At 43.5% G+C, this 6,000-nt stretch overlaps 1 protein-coding gene across 1 annotated transcript in view; it reads right to left on the minus strand.

Moving 5' to 3' along the window:
• Positions 1-2,563, minus strand: part of MANEA (mannosidase endo-alpha) — a 37,339-nt gene extending 34,776 nt beyond the window's left edge. Inside the window, exon 1 of the mRNA XM_089665393.1 lies at positions 2,459-2,563. The gene's annotated coding sequence lies outside the window, so the exon portion shown is untranslated. The remainder of the gene's footprint in view (positions 1-2,458) is intronic.
• Positions 2,564-6,000: the final 3,437 nt, after the last annotated feature.

Raw genomic sequence — 6,000 nt, forward strand, 5'->3', positions numbered from 1 at the left:
CCAAGATGATTTTTTTTTCTTTTAAATTAAAAGAGGTTTTGCCTATAGTTCTACTTTAACCAATTCCTGCCAGAGGTACAGCCTCTCGGTGGGTGGGCTTTAACACCAAGAGGCCATACATACGTGTGTGTGTGTGTGTATATATATATATATATATATATATATATATATATATACATACATACATACACACACACACACAAAACATATATACACATATACACAAACACACACAGGACCCTATGTAAACACCTGTCCGTGCCGACATCCCAGAATAGTCACTGGAGAGTACCGGAAAGCTCCCGATTAGCGATGCACCAATATATAATCAGCCGAAAATAAAAGTTATTGGCATTTTGAGAGGGGGGGGGGGGGGGAGTGCTGCTAATGATTATTGAATTCAATGCAAAAATCGCATCCCATTGATTTTAATGCAAAACGTTTTTTAAATAAATATATATTTCCCATTTTATTTTCTGTCCAATTTTTGTGTGTTACTTTCAATAAAAGTTAGTTTTACGTTACTTGATTGTATTTTTTAAATTCATATTCATTTGAATATAAGTAAAATATAATACAATTATATAAAATGTTTTTTAAAGCCTGTCCATTTCAGTTTTGGTTTTTGGCCAAGTGCATCCCACAACAGTGAAAATAGTCTGTACATACAGTAAAGCATGCTTGTTATCTTCCGCCCCATTTTTATTTTATCAACTTCTTTTTCGCTCCAGCTCTTAGATCTTTCCCCTACATCTTATTTGGTGGGTGATGGCTATCTACAGTGTAATATGTATGTTTCTCCCAATCTGACTCAGGATGACCAGTTGACTCTGTATGATCTTTAGCATTGGAATCACATGTATATTGTTTATCTATTGACTGCCATAAGCTTGCTTGTTCTTATGTACCTTGATTTTTTATACTTTTGTACGATTTTAATAAATGCAACTGTTAAAAAAACAAACATGCTTGTTATACTCACTGTGAAAAATAAGGGGTTAATCCTCTGCATTGTGTAAACACACCATTTGATCCTGACTTCTCTGATCCTCTCCTTCCAGTATCCCCCCCCCCCCTTATCTCCTGATAAGACATATCGTGTGGAGTCACTCTGCACATGCTCAGTTTGGTGTGAATTGCAAGTTTGTTTTTTCTTGGGAGACTACATGTGATCTGCACAGAGCCAATCAGCACTGTCAAGACAAAGGTCAGGGGTTCTGCATCCTCCTAGAGCACAATGAAACCGCCTACTCCTAAGCTTTAACCAGTGCTCTGCTGGACACTGATAGAAGTCACAAGATTGCTCTAACTGCTGATGAGAAATGGTATGTAGCAGTTTATATTTATGAAAATAATTGCATTTCCATGTTGTGTGTACTGGGGGAGACCAGATATAGTGAATGCAGGGTCCTGGGTTTAGAGACTTTGAACGTGGCAAGGTTGTTGGTGCTAGATGGGCTGGTCTGAGTGTTTCAAAACCTGTTGACCTACTGGAACTTTCATGCACAACCACCTTTAGGGTTTACAGAGAATGGTCCAAATAAGAGAAAATATCCAGCAATATTTCCTTCCATAAGTTGCATTCCAGAATTTTCTTTTCAGTGCACAACTACTCCTGCTGTATACATGTGATTGGGAGCTTTCAAATCATGTGACCACTGGTGTGAGCTTTCTGATCATGTGACCACCTCTCAGCATTTAGAACCTCCTAAGGGCCCAGGAGACAGAGGCAGGAAGGGGTTAGGATGCCCCATTCACAACGGTTACACCGCAATGTGCAGCACAGTGGCTAAATGGTTAACACTTCCGCCTGGCAGTACTAGGGTTGTTGGTTCTAATTTCAGCCATGGCACCTCCTGCCTGGAGTTTGCATGTTCTCCCTGTGCGGGTTTCCTGCAGGTACTTTGGTTTCCTCTCACATTCCAAAGACATGCTGGGAGGTTAATTGGCTCCTGTCTAAATTGGCCCTAGTATGTGTATGTATGAATGTAAGTTAGGGACCTTAGATTGTACACCCCTTGAGGGTTAGGGACTGATGCGAGTGTACACAATATATATGTAAAGTGCTGCGTAAGTTGACAGTGCTATATAAGTACCTGAAATAAAATGTGCCACACATAGAACTGTTACATTACAGGAACACACACATTGCCCCAATACACAAAAGTGTGAACAGGCACCACACAGCCCCCCCCCCAACTATACAAACCATAAAGGGGGACATCTAATACAATGTATAGAAAGGATGCAAAGTTTGAGGTAACAACCTACAGCGGGTACATGTATTCTTCCAGAGGACAGGGCCTTCTGATATCCACATTATGGATTAGATCGTACAGGACAATGAGCTCAGAAAGTAAACATCCTACTGTGTATGTGATGGGGTCCAGTACAGGCTGCCACTGACCACCCATCCTATGACAGCCTGCACATGTATATGGTCTCTATCAGTAAATACCTGGGACTAGGTACATGAGGTGTCCAGAGAGGAGCAGCCTTGGTCCGTGCGCTGTGTGTCTACGAGGACAGCTGAGCACGCACAATACACTGCACACTTCCTGGTTGGGAGGAGGAGGGGCACTCACACACGCAGGGAGGGGCTCACATTACACACTGCTACTACAGCCAGGCTGCCTCACACAGGTGCAACACAAACTACTCCAGTGAAACCCACAGCCCGTCACAGCCAATCACATTCCGTATTTGTTTTTACGGAAAGATCAAAGCCCAGTGCGCCTCAGCCCCGGCTCCAGTCAGCACCGTCCATTCCTGCTTGTTTCAGTGTGTACCCAACCAGGGGCGGACTGACAACTCATGGGGCCCCCGGGCAATAGGGGATCATGGGGCCCCTGTGTCCTTGCCCACACTCAAACCACACCCAAAAAAGTCTATGAAAGGTACCAGGGGCATCTCATGGGGCCCCCTGCTGACCCCGGGCCCTTGGGCAGTGCCAGAGTTCCCAAATGGTCAGTCCGCCCCTGTACCCAGCCCTCCTGTATATGGATGTCTGTTTGTGGGATCCATCTGAACTCACCTGGAAATGTTTAATAAACACCTCATGATGTCCCCTGCATTGTACACCAACGAACAGAGCACGGCTGTCTTTCTAGATATAGGCTCCTAGTAGGGGTGTCACTACATCCCTTCAAAACTGAATTCACATTAACCACTTGCCCTCCTGATGACTGTTGTACTGATGGGCTATCTGGGAGGGGCGTGAAAACCATGGGAGCGCAAATCACGTATATATATGTGATTTTGCGCACTTGTGCCGCCCTGTAGCAGTATTTCTGCTATAGGGCGGTGAGGAAGCTGTTACAGAAGCGGTTTGCGTTACGGCGCTGTGTTACTTTAACAATTGTGGGGTCATGCAATGCTGCATCCAAATGAAATTTACATCCTTTTTTCCCACAAATTGAGCTTTTTTCAGTTGTATTTGATCACCTGTGCGTTTTTAATTTTTTGCACTATAAACAAAAAAAAGGCTGACAATTTTGTGAAAAAGAACAATATTGTTGAGTTTTTGCTAATAAACATGTCCAGTAAAAAATTTTAAAAAAATCAAATTTCATCATAAATTTAGGCCAAAATGTATTCTGCGATGTCTTTGCTAAAAAAAAATCCCAATACGTGTAAATGAATTGGTTTATGTGAAAGTTATAGCATCTGCAAATGGCGGTATACATACTGGGATTTTTTTTTACTTTTTTTATTATTATTCTAGTAATGGCGGTGATCAGTGACTTATACCAGGCCTGCAGCAGACATTCTGACACGGGGGGGGGGGGACTGACTGTCAGTGACATCGTCAGTGACACTAATGTAGGCCATAGATGGGTCGAAAATTGGCCGATTTAGTGGGTTAATTGTTCGGCCGTTTTTCGGTATTTTGGCAGATTTTTGTTATCTGTAAAGTTGGAAAAAGATCGGCCGATTTTGCCGATCGGACGATTTTCGTGGCAATTATGGGCAAATTGGCCGATCTTTTTACCAATAAAAAATCTGTGCATGAGCAGTAACCTGCAAGAGGAAGACAAGAAGAAAAAGAAGAAAAAAAAGAAGAGGATGAAGAAGAGAATGAAGAAGAGGAAGAAAAGGATGAAGAAGAGGAAGAAGAGGATGAAGAGGAAGAAGAAGAGGATGAAGAGGAAGAAGAAGAGGAAGAAGAGGAAGAGGAAGAGGAAGAAGAAGAAGAGGAGGAAGAAGAAGAAGAGGAGGAAGAAGAAGAAGAGGATGAAGAAGAAGAAGATGATGAAGAAGAAGAGGATGAAGAAGAGGATGAAGAAGAGGATGAAGAAGAAGAGGATGATGAAGAAGAAGAGGATGAAGAAGAAGAAGAGGATGATGAAGAAGAGGAAGAAGAAGAAGAAGAGAATGAAGAAGAAGATGAAGAAGAAGAGGAAGAAGAAGAGGATGATGAAGAAGAGGATGAAGAAGAAGAAGAGAATGAAGAAGAAGATGAAGAAGAAGAGGATGAAGAAGAAGGAGAATTCCAGTCTGGCAAAAAGTGTCCCTGCAGAGAGCTCCGCTATTCCTTTGACAGTGCTTTGACATTTATAGCGGTTGCAACAATGTATCTATTTGTTTCCGAATAAAAACATCTGTATCCGAAATGGATACAAATAGATACATTGTTGCAACCGCTATAAATGTCAAAGCACTGTCAAAGGAATAGCGGAGCTCTCTGCAGGGACACTTTTTGCCGGCTGTAGACGGGATGAAAATTGGCTGAATTTTTTTACCATTCCTGGTAACGTCGGCCGCTTGAACGACGATTTTTCGTTTTTTTAAAGAAAAATCGGCCGGTTTTCTCCCCATCCAAGGCCTGCATAATACAATAATCAGTGCTAATGGCACTCGGCAGGAAGGGGATAACATCAGGGGCAATCAAAGGGTTAACTGTGTGCTGTGTGCTGTTTTACCATTGTTTATGTGTGTGTTGTACTATGTCAGCACATTGCTTTGTATGGCTCTGCTATGCAGAGCCATACAAAGAAATGTGCAGGAGCTGACAGGGGAGAGATCTGTATTGTTTACATACAGGTCTCTCCCCTGTCAGTGATATTCAGTGGTCGCCAGGTGCCTGTGGGGAATCACCGTCTGGGACCTGGTAATTGACAGTTGAGGCCACCAATGGTGGAGCAGTATATAGAGCTTTCTGTTGGCGGTATTTGATGATAACTTCATTATTAGGTATGTATGAACCAGGGGCAGACTGACAACTCATGGGGCCCCCAGGCAATAGGGGATCATGGGGCCCCTGTGTCCTTGCACAAACTAAAAAAAGCCAATGAAAAAGGTACCAGGGGCATCTCATGGGACCCCCTACTGACCCCGGGCCCTCGGGCAGTGCCCGAGTTTCCAAATGGTCAGTCCGCCCCTGGTATGAACATTTCATAGAAGCACTTCTCTTGTCCTCTATACTAGCTGTAATTGTCAGTATATGTACGTATTCTGTGTATATAGCCATTGGACAGTACCACTTCTCTTCTCCTGTACACTGGGTGTCACTGAGGACAACAAAGTCACTAAATTCAGATGTCATTATCCTATGTGGTCACTTCCCTACTGCCTGAACAAGCAATACATTGCTTCCTTGCTATGAATTGAGTATCTGCAGAGCTTCAGACATCAACAGACTGACTTCCACTAGCAGTAGGTGTAGCAGTAGTGTTTCTGCTGCTTGCAAACAGTCACTGGTGATAGGGCTATGCCTCACTGCCCACTCTCTCCTCACAGGATTTGATTGACAGCAGCAGAAGGCAATGGTTCTCACTGCTCTCTGCCAAGCCTGTGATAGAAGGGGGGGGGGGGGGAGAGCTGCAGACAGGCACAGCACTGCATTGCATATATACAAGACTCAGGTAAGTATTTAAGGGGTGGGGGTGGGAACAGCTACTGAAAGGTCTTTTACTGTAATGCAGTGGTCTCCAAACTGTGACCTTTTGCTTGATTTTATCCAGCCCTTGGGGCATTATTCCCCCCACTGTCAGCAACAGT

The sequence above is a fragment of the Staurois parvus genome, unplaced genomic scaffold (assembly GCF_062004578.1).
Source record: "Staurois parvus isolate SC_StPar_1 unplaced genomic scaffold, SC_StPar_1.0 ptg000048l, whole genome shotgun sequence".
Taxonomy (NCBI): Eukaryota; Metazoa; Chordata; class Amphibia; order Anura; family Ranidae; genus Staurois; species Staurois parvus.